The following is a 17,848-nucleotide window of genomic DNA, read 5'->3' as shown; positions in this document are numbered from 1 at the left end:
GTTGCTATTTGCACTTGCACGCTGCACTTTATATTGCAGTAATCATTGGTTTCATAGATTATGATTGTTCTTTGCATATGCACATTGCACTTTATATTTCATTGAATATTGATATATTTGATCTTTTCATTTTTTTATTTTATTTTGCACTTTTCCAGTGAACGAGATATTGGAATTTTTTTGAAAAGATTTTTTTATCTGCACCAAGTTTTTTATTCATTTTTTATATACTGAGGAATACATATGTGAATATAGTATATATATAATTGGGTCCAATTTATTGTTACACAATTGTCCCTACGTGCACATTGTTTTTAAATTGGTTTTAAATATACATTCTTTACCACTAATATAATAAAAATTATTGAATTAATTATATCCTGTTTGGTCTTTTCTGGTCAAGGGGTCCTTCGGTAGATTGGGATTTGGTACTTTTTGAATAATGCACGCCGTCCCTTTAAGAAGGCAGGAGAGCGGGCGGGCGTGCCCTAATAGTCTTAGGTATAGATCTCCTCACAGGACGCCAGGAGGTGGAGGCAGGAGGGAGGCCTGAATGCTGAGCAGCAGCATGAGATCCAGAGGAAGCCGGCTGCTGACTAAGGACAGCATGTGAGGCTCGAGGTGAGTGCCCATAACGGAGGGCAGCGGCAGACCTGGAGACAGTGCCAGGACGGGGACCAGGTGTAACAGTGGCAGATCTGGGCACTGTGCCAGGACAGGGACCGGGTGAAGCAGTATCCCCCTCTTTACACCCCCTCTTCTTCAAGCCTGCGTAGAACCGTTTAAGGAGAAGAGGAGCCTGGATGTTCTCCCTAGGCTCCCAAGATCTCTCCTCAGGACCAAAACCCCTCCAGTCCACCAGGTAGTAGGTCTTACCCCTTACTTTTTTTACGGCCAAGATATGTTTTACCTCAAAAACATCATCATTCGAGACAGGGTCAGGAGTGGTACCAGGATCCTTAAAGAAGGGGCTCAAAACTACCGGTTTGAGGAGAGAAACATGAAAGGAGTTAGGCACACGTAGGAAAGTAGGCAACTTCAGCTTGTACGTGACTGCATTGATCTGTCTCAAGATCTCAAATGGTCCGATGAATCGGGGACCCAATTTGTAGGATGGCATCTTTAAATGGATATACTTCGAAGAGAGCCATACCTTGTCTCCGGGACGAAAGATAGGCGCATCCAAACGTCTCTTGTCCGCATGCCTTTTCTTACGCTGGGAGGCTTTCTCCAGAGCTGTTTTGGTGTCCCTCCAGACCTTAGAAAAATCCTCGGAGAAAGTATCAGCAGCCGGAACGCCAGATGATCCGGAGATGGGAAGAGGTATCCCGGGTTGCAGTCTGAAGACAATCTGAAAGGGAGACTTTCCAGAAGATTCACTTACTTGGTTGTTGTAGGAAAATTCGGCCCAGGACAGTAAGTCTACCCAGTCGTCATGTTGCGCGTTGACAAAGTGATGCAGGAATCCAGCCAGGATTTGATTTGTCCTCTCCACTTGTCCATTGGACTGGGGATGGTATGCTGAGAAAAAATACAGTTCAATTCTCACCAGCTTACACACTGCTCTCCAGAATCTTGAGGTGAACTGGACTCCTCTGTCGGAAACGATGTGGAGAGGGAAACCATGGAGACGGAAGATGTGGCGGATGAACAGATGCGCCAATTCAGGAGCAGTTGGAAGACCGGGTAGTGGAACAAAGTGGGCCATTTTAGAGAAGCGGTCTACCACTACCCACACCACAGAACAGCCAGATGAGATCGGAAGATCTGTGATGAAGTCCATCACGATGTGTTGCCAGGGAGCAGATGGAATTGGTAGTGACTGAAGCCTACCTGTGGGTAGGTGCTTGGCCGTCTTGGTACGGGCACAAGAAGGACAGGCTGTGACGTACTTCTGAATGTCCTTAGCCATAGCAGGCCACCAATAGTACCGGGAGATGAGTTGCAGAGTCTTTCTCTGACCGGTGTGACCAGCCAACTTGGATGAGTGACCCCACCGAAGGACACAAGTACGTTCAGAAGCTGACACGAAAGTCTTCCCAGGGGGAAGCCGGGTAAGGTCAGAAGAAGCGACAGCGACTAACCTTGAGGGTTCAATGATGTGTTGCGGTTCTTCTTCCTGATCAGGAGGTGGAAAGGCTCTGGAAAGTGCGTCAGCTTTGACATTTTTGTCAGCTGGGCAAAAATGAAGAACAAAATTGAAGCGAGCAAAAAACAAAGCCCAGCGAGCTTGACGAGGATTCAGCCTTTGCGCAGTTTGGAGGTAAGCAAGGTTTTTGTGATCGGTGTATATGACTACCTGATGAAGAGCTCCTTCTAGAAGATGCCTCCACTCCTGCAGAGCCAACTTGATAGCCAACAATTCAAATCAAATCAAATTTATTATCGCCAAGTACATATTACATATATACAAGGAATTCTTTGTGGCAAAGAGGCAACATAATATATAACAACAGATACAACAAGTAACATCTAACAAGACAGATACAGTATATAGTCTACACATGACGATTTAATTGTTGAACAGAGAGTGGATAGAAGCTGTTCATATGGCGGTTGGTGCTGCATTTGGGGACTCTGAAGCGACGTCCTGAAGGGAGTAGTTGGAATGAGGAGTGTCCCGGGTGAGAGGGATCGGATGAAATTTTCAATGCGTGGGATCGAATACTCTTATCATAAAGATCCTGGATTTTAGGCAGGGGGAACCTATAATTCTCTCTGCTGTTCTGAAAGTCCTTTGTAAGCGGAGTTTGTCATGTGCAGTGGCTCCCCCATACCAGACTATCAGAGAGGAACAAATCACAGATCTGATGACAGCATTAAAGAATAAGATCAGCAGATTCTTAGACAAACCATATCTTTTCAGCTGACGCAGGAAGAACATCCTCTGTTGTGCTTTTCTTATAACAGCATCCACGTTTTTCCCCCATTTAAGATCATGAGAGATGATAACACCAAGGAATTTGGTCTCTGTGACCCTAAGAACCACTTCGTCATGGATGTAGACTGGAAGTATCTCATGTTGATCTTTCCTAAAATCCACAACCATCTCAGCAGTTTTTTTAGTGTTGAGTACAAGATTATTGGCTTTACACCAGTCACATATTCTTTCCACCTCACTCCGATGCAAGTCTTCAGCATTTCCCCTGATGAGACCAATCAGTGTCATATCATCGGCAAATTTCAAGATTTTTACTGAGTCTGCTGAAGAGATGCAATCATTCGTATAGAGAGAAAACAGTAACGGGGACAAAACACACCCCTGAGGTGCCCCGATGTTTGTGACCAAGGTGTCCGAAGTGAATGGTCCAACTTTTACACTCTGTATCCTGGCTGTCAGGAAGTTATAAATCCACAAGCATAAGTTGAGAGGGACTCCAAGAGCTACCATTTTCTTATGAAGTAAATTCGGATCAATGGTATTGAACGCTGAGCTAAAGTCCATGAAAAGAATCCGGACATATGAGTGCAGTTCATCTGTATGATCCAAAATGTACTTCAGTGCCAGATTGACAGTGTCGTTTGCCGAACGATTCTCCTTATAGGCAAACTGAAGCGGGTCCCATAGCTTCTGCGTGAATTTTATCAGGTGGGACATCATAATTCTTTCGAAGACTTTCATAGCTACAGATGTGAGTGCTACTGGTCTATAGTCGTTCAACTCAGAGGATCCCACTTTCTTGGGGACAGGGATAATTGTGGAATTTTTCCAACACTGAGGTACAACGCACTCTTTCAGTGACACATTGTATATATTTGTCAGTATAGGGGCAAGCTGGGTAGCACATACTTTCAGACATATTGGAGATACACCATCAGGGCCAGGTGCCTTTTTGACCTTAAGTCCCTTCAGGATGCATATCACCTCTGCCTCGGAGATCACTACTTGGGTGTTGCACAATGAATGATCTTTATATGAGCAGACTGAGGAGCTTAGAGATTAATAGCCACTGTGTGTAGAGCTTGCCTCAAATCTGCAGTAGAATTCATTTAACTCTGCTGCCAGACTTCTGCTGGGGCTCACTATAGTGGGGTGGCTTTTATAATTGGTGACCTCTCTTAATCCTCTCCATGCAGATCTAGTATCTTTTGATGAGAACCTTTCCTCCAGAATCTTTGCATACTCGTATTTGGCTAACTTGATCTCTTTAGATAGCGAGTTCCTAAGTTTCTTGAATTCAGTAATATCGCCTGCTTTATAAGCCTCCTCTTTTCTCTTATGGATCAACCTGACTTTATTTGTAAACCATGGCTTGTTGTTTCCCCGAAAGTGGACAGATTTGGATGGAATAAACGTGTCTTCACAAAAACGGATGTATGAGGACACTGCATCAACCCATTCATCCAGACCCGAGCATGCTTCCTGGAATACCTCCCAGTCCGTGCATTCAAAGCTTGTAGTTGCAATTTTGCCTCCTCAGACCATGTCTTCTTTGTATAAACTGTAGGTTTGGATGTTTTCAACCTTTGCCTGTAGGCTGAAATTAAATGAATTAGACAATGATCTGAAAAGCCCACTGCTGCTCTCCTCACTGCCCTGTAGGCCCCTTTTATGACTGTATAGCAGTGATCAAGCATATTGTTCTCTCTCGTGAAGCAGTTTATATGTTGAGTAAATTTGGGGAGATCCAGGTTGAGTTTTCCTTTGTTAAAGTCCCCCATTACGATCACAAATGCTTCTGGAGATCCTTTCTCCCATTCTGATATTTTGCAAGCTAATTCACCAATAGCAACTTTAACAGATGCTTGAGGGGGAATATATACTGCAACCAGAACCATAGATGAAAACTCTCTTGGAGAGTAAAAAGGTCTACAATTGAGTGCAAGGTACTCTAGATCTGGAGAGCAACCTTTTCCCAGTATGTTAACATCACAGCACCAGCTAGTGTTGATGTAGAGACATACCCCACCCCCCCTTTGTTTACCTGAAGCTACACAATCACGGTCAGCTCTGTAGATAACAAAACCAGGTAGATCCAGAATACAATCAGGGATGGTCTCATTCAACCAGGTCTCAGTAAAACAAAGAGCAGCTGAATTGGCCATATCAGATCTCATGTTACAAAGTAAGCTCAGATCCTCCATTTTGTTAGATAAGGAACGGACATTAGCCAAGTGGAGTGAAGGAAGAGCTGTTCTGAACCCTCTCCTCCGAAGGCGTGCCAGGACGCCTCCTCTCCTACCTCTCTTGCAGTACACCTCCACAGGTTTCACAGAAGTAATGGATTTTATGTACTCAATTGTTGAATTAGCAATCATGCTCCAAGAAGGGGAGTCCATGAGAAATTGCGGATGATTCCAGAATAATAAATCGTCCCTTGAAATCATAAGAGTAGGTTTACAGAGTGCAGTGGCCATGATTACACTCAGCTTGTAGCTATAAAGACTGAACAGTCACAGCTTAGCAGAGTTAAATGTACAACTTTCCATAAAGGGTGCTCCCAGCACTGCTGGGGGGGAGGGCATGGGTGCAACAAGACAGGGACATCAGGGGACATGCCAACAGTCAGTCCAAACCTGCCCAGCTCACCCCTTCAGCTCCACCTGGACCACAAGATCTCCAGAACATCTCCAGCACCGTACACTCCACCAGCTTTCCTATCCGGGATCGTCTGCATGCTGGAAATGGGTACAAGTTGTAGGAAAGTTGGCAGGCAGCCAGCAGCTTCACTCTCTCCCAGCTGAAACCAGGCACGGAGCTCCACGAGGACAGAAAGACACCGGTCCCAGCTGGTCGCAGTCTCCAAACTACTCCCAGCTCTGCCGAATCCTGTAGCCCTACAGCTCCACGTGGACCACAAGATCTCCAGAACAACTCCAGCACCGCACACTCCACCAGGTTTCCTATCCTGGGATCATCTGCTTGCTGGAAATGGGTACAAGTTGTAGGAAAGTTGGCAGGCAGCCAGCAGCTTCACTCTCTCCCAGCTGAATCCAGGCACGGAGCTCCACGAGGACAGAAAGACACCAGTCCCAGCTGATCGCAGTCTCCACACTACTCCCAGCTCTGCCGAATCCTGTAGCTACGCAATGGTGAATGAACCAAAGGGAGAATTAACAATTAAACGGGGTAAAAAACTAAAAAACTCAGGAGCCTCATGCCAGAGCAGCCATCTCCTCGGCGCTCCTCCTCCTCCCGATCTCCAATGGAATAATTTCTCTCTGCGGAAGAAAAAACCTTGGAAAAAAAACAAAAGCCTCCTCCGCATCAGGGGGCCAATCCTTGGGACTTGTACCTTTCCGGGTCAGAGCCGAGATGGGCGTCACTCGGGTGGAGAAGTTAGGAATGAATTGTCTGTAGTAGTTGGCGAAGCCCAGAAATCGCTGTATGGCCTTCAGCCCAGATGGACGAGGCCATTTGAGTACAGCCAATAACTTCTCTGGATCCATTTTTAATCCTGTGGAGTAAACAATGTAACCGAGGAAAGGCAAAGAGGATTGTTCAAAAAGGCACTTTTCAAACTTGGCATACAGTTTGCTCTCCCTTAGCCTCTGTAAGACTAGGTGTACTTGCCTCCGGTGCGAGACTAAGTCAGTGGAAAAAATCAGAATGTCGTCCAGGTAGACAACAACACAGGTGTAAAGCAGATCCCTGAAAACGTCTTTGACAAACTCTTGGAAAACAGCGAGCGCATTGCTTAGACCAAACTGCATTACCAGGTACTAATAGTGACTATCACGGGTGTTGAAGGCTGTTTTCCATTCGTCTCCATCCCTGATTCGGATAAAGTTGTAGGCACCTCTGAGATCCAGCTTGGTGAAGATCTTGGCCCCTCGGAGATGGTCAAACAGTTCTGAAATTAGAGGCAAAGGGTACCTGTTTTTTACCGTGATCTGGTTCAGTCCCCGATAGTCGATACAGGGCCACAAGGATCCATCCTTTTTCCTCACGAAGAAGAAGCCTGCTCCTGCCGGTGATGATGATTTTCGGATAAACCCTCTGGCCAAATTCTCCTGGATGTAGTCCGACATAGCCTGAGTCTCTGCCTGGGAAAGAGGGTAAACTCTCCCACGGGGAGGAGATGTTCCAGGAAGATCTATCGGACAGTCATACGACTTGTGAGGGGGAAGTTTTTCAGCCTCTTTTTTCCCGGAGACATCCGAGAAGGACCAGTAAGTGGATGGTAATCCAGGCAGGGTAGCATGTTGGACTGGGGGTGAAACTGGTTCAATCCGGGTTAAGCAACAGTCCGAGCAGGAATCTCTGCAACGTAGAATTTCGCCTGTTCTCCAATTAAGAACTGGTTTGTGTTTCTGAAACCAAGGCAAACCTAGAAGCAAGTGGTGAGACAAACCAGGGTACACATAAAAACGGATTCTTTCAGAATGCATAAGACCTACCCGGAGTTCCACTGGCACAGTCTGGAACTGGACGGGTTCAGTCAGTGGCTGGCCATTGACAGCGGTCACCCGCAGCGGATTGGGAAGAGCCTGAGCTGGTAAGTGATAATGATCCACTAGTGTCTGCTGGATAAAACTCCCGGCGGCCCCGGAATCCAACAGAGTCCAGAAAATTTTATTGCTCCACAGGTCGCGGAGACTGAGATCAGCAATGAAGGAGAGGAATGTTCTCTACCTAGGGTGGCCTCTCCTACCGAACCTAGGCACAGGAGTTTTCTGACTTCTTTGGACAGGAGCGGATCAGGTGCTTGGAACTACCACAATATAGACAGCTTCCATCTTTGCGACGCGCCTCCTGGTGGCGGCTGGCCAGACTTACTCGATCTACCTCCATAGCTTCGGGAGAAGATCAGGTAGCCATTTTGGAAGAACTAGAGCGCAGGTGGTAGGATCTCTTGTCTCGCTTAATCTCCATGGAACGTTCCTGAAAATGCAGGTCAATCCGGGTTGCCAAAGAAATCAGGTCATCCAAGATGGTAGGCCTGTCCCGTCCCACCAGCTTATCCTTAATTTTTCCAGATAGACCCTCCCAGAAGGTAGCCAGCAAGGCCTCATTGTTCCAGGACAGCTCAGGCGAGAGGGTGTGGAACTGAACAACATACTGAGTCACCGTGAGGGTTCCTTGGCATAAACGAAGCAGGGCATAAGCGGTCGACGTGACCCAGCCAGGTTCATCGAAGGTCCTGCGAAAAGTCTCTAGGAAAGATTGAAGATCATTAACCAGCGGGTCTCCTTTCTCCCACAACGGGTTTAGCCAGGCGAGAGCCTCTCTGGCTAGATGTGATATAATCAAGCCCACTTTGGCACGGTCAGAAGCAAACATGTGCCCCAAGATTTCGAAGTGTAGGGTACACTGATTGAGAAAACTCCGACACTGAGTGGGGCCACCATGGAAGTGGGAAGGAGCCGCCAGACGAGGACCCTTGCTTGCCATGACAGCAGGTACCTAGATGTTGATAGGTGATTCAGAAGCAGCCAGGTTCAGCAGAGAATCCACGTGGGTGGACAGGTTATGTAGGTAAGACGTGATCTTGTCCTGTTGATCTTTTAAGCGGGTCACCTCTTGGCACAGTTCCATAGTCGGATGCCTCTGGGGTCCAGCGGATTCCATGGCCGGAGCAATCTGTAACGAATGGAAGCGGAGGCAGACATGGTGAAGTTCACATTCGTTTTTATTTTTAAAGTGGAACCTCGGGACCATGGTCCGGGGGGGCTCCGAAGGGGGCGTGACTAGTGAGCCCCGGGCACCCGTAGTAAAGCCCCTCAGACAGGGCCAGAATGGAATACCCAGAGGACACAGGTGCCACCTCCTGTTAGACCCCGAACACACGTGGCAGCTGTCCCAGCGGGACCAAAAGGGATAACGGTAGTTACAGCAGAGTTTGTAATGAGCCGGGTCCTGGATCCGGGTAGATGGTAAGGAGTCGGTTCCAGTGACCTTCACACAGTCCTCAGACACGGATAGCTGTTGGTGGAAGGGGATGGCTTTCACCCAGGTGGTTGCAGATATAACCAGGAAGCACAGAATACTGATATGCTGTGGAGACAGAGAGCATTAGAAAATGCACAGACTGTAGACGCAGTGCAGACAGGTTAGCATGAGAATCGGGTGTAGCAATGATAGATACCCATTGCTCCGGCGCTCTCCCCATGGAATAGAGGACAGAAAGAGCAGCCAGTGGCTGCCATTGGTTAATTGCATTTTTTGAATAATGCATGCCGTCCCTTTTAGAAAGCAGGAGAGCGGGCGGGCGTGCCCTAATAACCTTAGCCACAGATCTCCTCACAGGACACCAGGAGGTGGAGGTAGGAGGGAGGCCTGAATGCTGAGCAGCAGCATGAGATCCAGAGAAAGCCGGCTGCTGCCTAAGGACAGCATGTGAGGTTTGAGGTGAGTGCCCATAACGGAGGGCAGCGGCAGACCTGGACGCAGCACCAGGACAGAGACTAGGTGTAACAGTGGCAGACCTGGGCAGTGGGCACCAGGACAGGGACCGGGGGTAACACAGGGTCACACAGGGACCCTGGTATCCTATATAGGGACGGTAGGAAGGACGGGGTGACGTTACATGACTTCCCCCTTCCGTAGTGTTTGGTTCCCCTTCACTTAGTCTGCCCTACACTGTACGTGACACACGCACCATTGATAGAGCAGCCCTGAAGAAGAAGAGATGCTTTTTCGACATGGAGCAGCTGAATCACTGGCAGAAGCAGTTAGCGACTGCTCTCAGTCGATGTCGGTTAAAACATGCAGGTAGTAGCTAAATAGTTTGCAACTACCTGTCTGTTAGTTTTTTTTCTCATAGTAAAAAAAATAATTCACTCATGGATATCCCCTTTAAGACCAGAGTCATTATGTTACTAAAAGTCAATCATAGTCCATGACCGGTTGCTATTTCCTCTTCAACTCTGTGCAATGCAATATCATAAAGAAAACGTGAATTATCAACACGATGTCTGATCGGATTGTGGCTCATCATCAACAGTCTTCTGCTTGCTGCCATTTCTGCTGGGTATACTAGTGTTCTTTGCTGCAGAGATAGGAATGCCCCTCCAGTGAAATAGATCAGTCTTTGGTGGAAATAATTTTCAGGAGCTCATTTTGGTGTTTAAATGAGTGTTTGCGCATGTAGCAGTTCATGGGAAAAGCTTTCGGCCTTTTTTAAAGCACAATTTAAAATAATCCAGTAATCAATGTAATCATTGATAGAGTGTTTGCACTTACAGCAGTAATGAAACAGTATATAGCCATGGGGTGAGATCTATAAAAGTTGTTGCTGATTAATGCAGTGCCAGGCAGGCAGCAAGCTGAGGATTAGCCGTTTTAACTTTTCCATTCGTATAAGCAGGCACTAAAAATTGGAATATTTGGAAAAAAAGGCAATTTTTTTCCTACAAGAACACATGTAACTTTCCTAGATACTTTGATTGTGTTACACCAGATGGTCGCATAGTTTGTTTCACATGGAGGTAGAGCTGGCAATAGGAGCTGTGTGTGAGCGCGTCAGATGACAGCTGCTCTAAATCATCTGTAATGCATTATTGGTAGCAGAGATCAGTACTGGTGAAGGAAGTTATATGTGATCATCTTTTCCTATGTTGATTGCTCATAACAACTGTTGCATTGTCATGAATGATAAGTCATTAAAGGGAACCTGTCACCAGAAAAAAATGCTATTATCCTGCATATATGGGGTTAATCTGCAGGTTAATAGTGTTATTGACCTGCTCGATGCCCGAACTTAGCAGAAAGCTGCAGGGAGAAAATTAACTTTATTTACTCCCTTCAGTGTTCCGGTTTCAGTCATGGGGGTGACGCCACTGATGGTTCAGTCACCTGTGGTTGTGGCTGCAACTGCGTTCCTGGCCCTGGCTGATAGCCAAACCAAATGTCAGTCAGGGCTAGGGTTGTGATTACAGCTACCGCTCTGTATACTTAGAGTGGTGACTGAACCGGTGCCGCCCCCCATTGACTGAAACCAGAATGCTGCCTCACATTTTCTCCTCACAGCAGTCAACTCTGTGCAAGTACTGGACAGGTCAATAATGCTATTAACCTACACATTAACCCCATATCAGCAGGTTAATAGTGTTTATTTTCTGCTGGCAGGTTGCTTATAAAGTCAAGTACTTTTAGTTATTAAAACCATATTCTATGTTTTAAACCACTAAGCCACAATATAATAGGACAATGGGTAAAATACCGAAGAATATATGGTAATTACTTGACATGAGAGAATCGATTGATCCTATGGAAATCTAATTTGTGTCAAATTTTTAGGAATTCACTGAAATTGAACAATTTGCTTTTTGCGAATTTCCTGAAACGTCCGCTGTCACTTTACACATTGAAGAAGATGACATCGGCCAGAGAAAGATCACATGACCTCCTGAAGGCTTCCACATAATGCCTTGCCATTATCGCATTACAAAATATAGCAAAGCCAATAGAGAGAGAATCTTAGCCTGTATAAAAGTGGAAGCAGGGAATGCAGCAGCCATTAAGTGTTGAATCTGGATAGTGAGCTGATGTCACACATCACAGCTTAGCTAGTGAGATTGGGAGATAAAGCCATAAAATGCTGTAGCAATAGTGACAGTACAGAAGTGAAAATATTAAGGCGTGAGGAAGAGAAAATAGTGTCGTGGAGACTTTTGAAGTATTTTCAAATATTGCAAATTAATTCATGCCAAAATTAAGTTTTTGCGGAAAATTTATCTAATCTGGAAAATTCAATTTTGAAAACATTTTCTTATCACTAGAACTTACACACCAGCTACCGGGGATCTGATATTAGCCCTCCAAGACACAAAATAATGTTCATTAATTGTAATTAATTAATTGTGCATTAATTCATACTATTCAGTCTCCTCCAAATACACCTTATCCCTCTCATGGTCATATAAAAATAATTATGAAGCCTTAAAATAGAGTTGTTCTATCATTAGTCTATTTCATTATAGCAGATCTTTTATGTTCGGCACTTTGCCTGTCACATGATATGATCACAGCAGCGACAATGTTTCTGTTACGGCGGCGGAACACGCTTAAAAAAATATAAACGTGTTCGCCGCCCGGGGTCCACCATGCAGCAGGTGATATAACCGCTGCTAGAGAGGCAGAGCACTGTAGCGGTAATGTGCACGGGGTTCACTGCACCCAGTGCACTAAAGCAAGCTCTGTTAAGGTCACAGAGCTGCACGCTTAAAGCATACAAAACCGCTGAGTCTGTTCTAGGTCACAGACTCCAGCGGAGCAGACACGGTATAAATAGTCACAGGAGTAGCCTTAGACATCAGGACAACTCCGTCTAGACCTACCGTGAGAGAGAGGTGCGAGACGTCGCAACTGCGAACGCTCGAGGAACTGTAAACGCAGCGTGGTGAGAACGGAGCCTCAGTGGAGACACCGTGATATCGCTGGCGCGATGCAGGACGCTAGCTGCTGAGACAGAAATAGCTGGAGCGCGCTGGCACTAGCGCTGCTACTGGCGGCTGCCCAATCACTCACACAGTCGTAATATCAGAGGGAAGGGGTTTCATAATAAGTCAGCCACCAGTCCAAGCATCCATCACCATACATACAGCAGCAGTATGAAAATACTAGCGCATGGCATAGCGGCCATGCGCACTTTTTATAGCGTACGGGACCTGCCAGAAATCTCCAGAGCCCTGAGCTAAGCCAATGGAATCAGGAGCAGGACCTGAGCACCTGACTCCTGAACTCCAATGGGAGCTCATTCCAGGAGCATGCTCAGAAGCTGGCTGAAAGGACTTAGCCTCTGGAGACAAATGTGAGGATCTGGATCTCTGCATAAGTATGGCAGGACACAGATTCCTAACAGTTTCACAATTTACCTTTGTGATCACGTTACAAGATGTCTTTGTTATCCTGGGGATACAAAAATACTTGAAAAAGTTTTATAATTGCTAAGTAGTGTTGAGCATTCCGATACCGCAAGTATCGGGTATCGGCCGATACTTTCTGTATCGGAATTCCGATACCGACTTCCGATATTTTTTCAATATCGGAATTCGGCATCGGAATCGGAAGTTCAGTTGATTGACGGCCTGACGTCATCATGATGCGCGGTGTGTGCGCATCATGATGCGCCGTCATTTCGGGCCTTCCGGGGGTCTCTGCCGGCCTGCCGGGGGGCTGTGCCGGCCTGCCGGGGGGCTGTGTGGACTGCCCGGGGTCTCTGCCGGCCTGCCGGGGGGCTGTGCCGGCCTGCCGGGGGGCTGTGCTGATGTCCGGGGGTCTGTGCAAGCATCGTCCGATGGGACTACAAGTCCCATCGGGCGATGCCTGCTACCATGACAGTGATTGACACATTAGCCAATGATGGGACAGTAGTAGTCCCATCATCCGGCTAATGTGTTAAATGTAAAAAAAAAAAAAAAACTACATACATACTACATGCATGCTACATACATACTACATGCTACATACATACTACATATATACTACATGCATGCTACATACATACTACATGCTACATACATACTACATATATACTACATGCATGCTACATACATACTACATGCTACATACATACTACATATATACTACATACATACTACATACATGCTACATACATACTACATACATACTACATACATACTACATGCATGCTACATGCATGCTACATACATACTACATGCTACATACATACTACATACATACCACATACATACTACATGCATGCTACATGCATGCTACATACATACTACATGCTACATACATACCACATACATACTACATACATGCTACATATATACTACATGCATGCTACATACATACTACATATATACTACATGCATGCTACATACATACTACATATATACTACATGCATGCTACATACATACTACATACATACTACATACATACAATACATACATAGACATACAGTACATATAACATAGAGTAACATACTTACCAATACTTGTCACATTGTTCCCCGAAGCCATTGTCTTTCCGGAATAAATATTAACATAACAAACCACAAAAATACTCACCCACGATCCGAAGCAGTCCACGAGTGTGTCCCACGACGATCTTGGGTAGAGAACGGCAGCATCAGATGATGCTGCCGTTCTCTACGGGCTGCAGGAATCCAATGACGGAAGGTAGGTATCCTTCCGCACTGTATTCCTCCGCCACTTAAAAAAAAAAAAGTCCCTAGTCTCACTTTATGCCATTGCTGCGTGGGAATTTCCCACACAGCAATGGCATAAAGTGAGACTAGGGACTTTTTTTTTTTTAAGTGGCGGAGGAATACAGTGCGGAAGGATACCTACCTTCCGTCATTGGATTCCTGCAGCCAGTAGAGAACGGCAGCAACAGCTGATGCTGCAGTTCTCTACCCAAGATCGTCGTGGGACACACTCGTGGACTGCTTCGGATCGTGGGTGAGTATTTTTGTGGTTTGTTATGTTAATATTTATTCCGGAAAGACAATGGCTTCGGGGAACAATGTGACAAGTATTGGTAAGTATGTTACTCTATGTTATATGTACTGTATGTCTATGTATGTATTGTATGTATGTAGTATGTATGTAGTATGTATGTAGCATGCATGTAGTATATATGTAGTATGTATGTAGCATGCATGTAGTATATATGTAGTATGTATGTAGCATGCATGTAGTATATATGTAGTATGTATGTAGCATGCATGTAGTATATATGTAGTATGTATGTAGCATGCATGTAGTATATATGTAGTATGTATGTAGCATGTAGTATGTATGTAGCATGCATGTAGCATGCATGTAGTATGTATGTGGTATGTATGTAGCATGCATGTAGTATATATGTAGTATGTATGTAGCATGCATGTAGTATATATGTAGTATGTATGTAGCATGCATGTAGTATATATGTAGTATGTATGTAGCATGCATGTAGTATATATGTAGTATGTATGTAGCATGCATGTAGTATATATGTAGTATGTATGTAGCATGTAGTATGTATGTAGCATGCATGTAGTATGTATATGGTATGTATGTAGCATGCAGTATGTATGTAGCATGCATGTAGTATATATGTAGTATGTATGTAGCATGTAGTATGTAGCATGCATGTAGTATATATGTAGTATGTAGCATGTAGTATGTATGTAGCATGCATGTAGTATATATGTGTTATGTATGATGCATGTAGCATGCATGTAGTATGTATGTAGTATATATGTAGTATGTATGTTGCATGTAGTATGAATGTAGCATGTATGTAGTATGCATGTTGTATGTATGTAGCATGTTTTTTTTTTTTTTTTTTTTTTTTTTTACATTTAACACATTAGCCGGATGATGGGACTACTACTGTCCCATCATTGGCTAATGTGTCAATCACTGTCATGGTAGCAGGCATCGCCCGATGGGACTTGTAGTCCCATCGGACGATGCCTGCACAGACCCCCGGAGCCTGCACAGACCACCGGCAGGCCGGCACAGCCCCCCGGCAGGCCGGCACAGCCCCCCGGCAGGCCGGCACAGCCCCCCGGAGCCTGCACAGACCACCGGCAGGCCGGCACAGACCACCGGAGCCTGCACAGACCCCCTGGCAGGCCGGCACAGCCCCCCGAAAGGCCCGTACAGACCCCAGAGAGGCTGTACAAGGGCAGGAAAGGGTTTTTCTTATTCCGATACCGGAAGTCCCATAGACTTGAATGGGACTTCCGGTATCGGAATCGGCGATACCGATACTTTTTTTAAAGATCGGCCGATACCATCCGATACGATACTTTGAAGTATCGGACGGTATCGCTCAACTCTATTGCTAAGTATTATAAAGATGTGCAAAAAGGGTTAACATCAAGTTAGAATTAAGCGAAAAATGATTCTTCTGGAGCAAGAAGTGGAAGAAGTGACCCGCAATTTGATGGATGGATAAATACAATCAATTTTTTAAACTATTCCAAGATGAAGAGATTATGAAATAAATAATAGTTATGGTACTCACTTTATTTTAGAAAAAAAAAAAAACAGCGTTGGAGAGGCCAATCCGAGCAGGTTGGTTCCGGACAAAAATCACAGTGGGTAGTTGTTTTGTGGAATATCTAGAGTCTTGAAACAGCTGTTTTACCTGCAAAATTGTGTGGTTGGGTCAATAGTTAATAAGAGTCAATCTCGGAAATTGGTGCATGAAACAGCTTTTTCTCACAGTATGAACACCATGACTGCAACTGATGTTTTGGCGGCTCTGTGTGGCCTTACCCTTAGTACTTCAATGATGATACCTGCCTCTTGTATATTCTTTGATATTCAATGTGATTCTTTTGGAAATATTTCTTGCTGGTTTCGATGTCAAAACTGTTGGATTGTGCAACACCCAAACAAATGAAAAACCACCAAAAAGCAAATTCATTCCACTTGGTGCTAAAAATGTTGTGTCTACGCCATTCAGTTCATATACTTTTTTGTGAAATTCAAGCTTAGAGAAGATGCATGACACTTATTTTTTCTTTACCTACAGTATGGGTCTGAAGTTTCCATCAAGAAATCTTCCTTACAGAAACCTTGGAATGAGCCATGCAGGACGTAGAGTAAAAAAAGTCTAAGGTTGATTAAATCTTGACCTGAAGTAGCTAGGGAAACAGGAGAAAGGCTAATGTTCACAATTTGTTTATTTTGGTAGGACAATCACTTTAATTTTCAAATTGACCAAACTTTGGAACTATATAAGTGAGTAAAATAAAAAAAAAATTAACATAAAGTATAATATATGTAAATCTAACTAAGAGTAAGCAACTTTTTGTATATAGCACCGAGACCACATCATATGTAAATACTCAGCCTTAAAGTCCACACATCAAGTACATTTCAGCTAGACAACCTTTCTTGACTACTAATCCAATTTCTTACAGACTATGGCTTAATATTTCTAATACCTACTATAGAATCAGAAAACTGCGTCACAGAACTTATTGGCCGATATCTGTAACTTTACACAATTTATTAAAAAAAGGCAAAAAAGAAATACTATGCTCACAGGCACCTGTCCTATTAAGATTCTAAGACAAGATTCTATTAGTGTAACAAAATGTCGGACATTTTAATTTACAAAAATACATTAGTTCTACATCACTTTACAGACATAATCATCACTGTTCCCTTTGGGGCTGACAATCTAAATTCCCCACCAGTATATCTATGGATTGTGAGAGGAAATCAGAGAACCCAAAGGAAACTCATGCAGAACATGCTAACTCCTTGCAGATGTTGTCCTTGGGGGGACTTGATCCCAGTGCTGCAAAGATACAGTGCTGACCACTGAGCAATACAATAGTGATTTTGTCCATAGCGCCCAATAGAACCCCTTGACTTTTAATGGAGTCCATCAGACGCTGCTGACATGTCACTTTGTTGAACAAAATAGCGATCCATGCTGAGTAGTGATGAACGAAGGTGCTTGGAAAAAGTGTTATCCGAGCATGCTCTTGTCCTAATAGAGTATCTTTGGCGTGCTCGAATACTATGTTCAATTCACTGCAGCTGCATGTCTCACGGCTGTTCGACAGCCGAAACACATGCAGGGTTTGTTAGGCAAAGCCTGCATGTGTTGCAGCTATCGAACAGCTGCGAAACATGCAGCCAAGGGGACTCGAGCATAATATTCGAGCATGCAAAAGATACTCTATTAGGACAAAAAGCGTACTTGGATAACAACATCCATATCTGAGCATGCTCGCCCATCACTAATCGTGAGCTGTTTTTCCATCAAATATAGTGGAATTTGTGATGGAGGCATCCAACTGATCCTCAAAAGCTGGTGTAAAGGTTTCCAAAATTGCACTGGCAGTAGGGTGCCTTAGTTGGCCTTGGAACCTCAGTTACATCTTAGTCTTCAATATTGCTTTACCGGCTCCTTATTGACTTCGTTGAATAAAAATGCAGATTCAGGGAGTATTACACTTTAAGAAAAGTTTAGAATAATAT

Source organism: Dendrobates tinctorius, unplaced genomic scaffold (genome assembly GCF_039654945.1).
Source record: "Dendrobates tinctorius isolate UK_male_01 unplaced genomic scaffold, ASM3965494v1 ptg000039l, whole genome shotgun sequence".
NCBI lineage: Eukaryota > Metazoa > Chordata > Amphibia > Anura > Dendrobatidae > Dendrobates > Dendrobates tinctorius.
Note: the sequence above shows the minus strand (reverse complement) of the source record.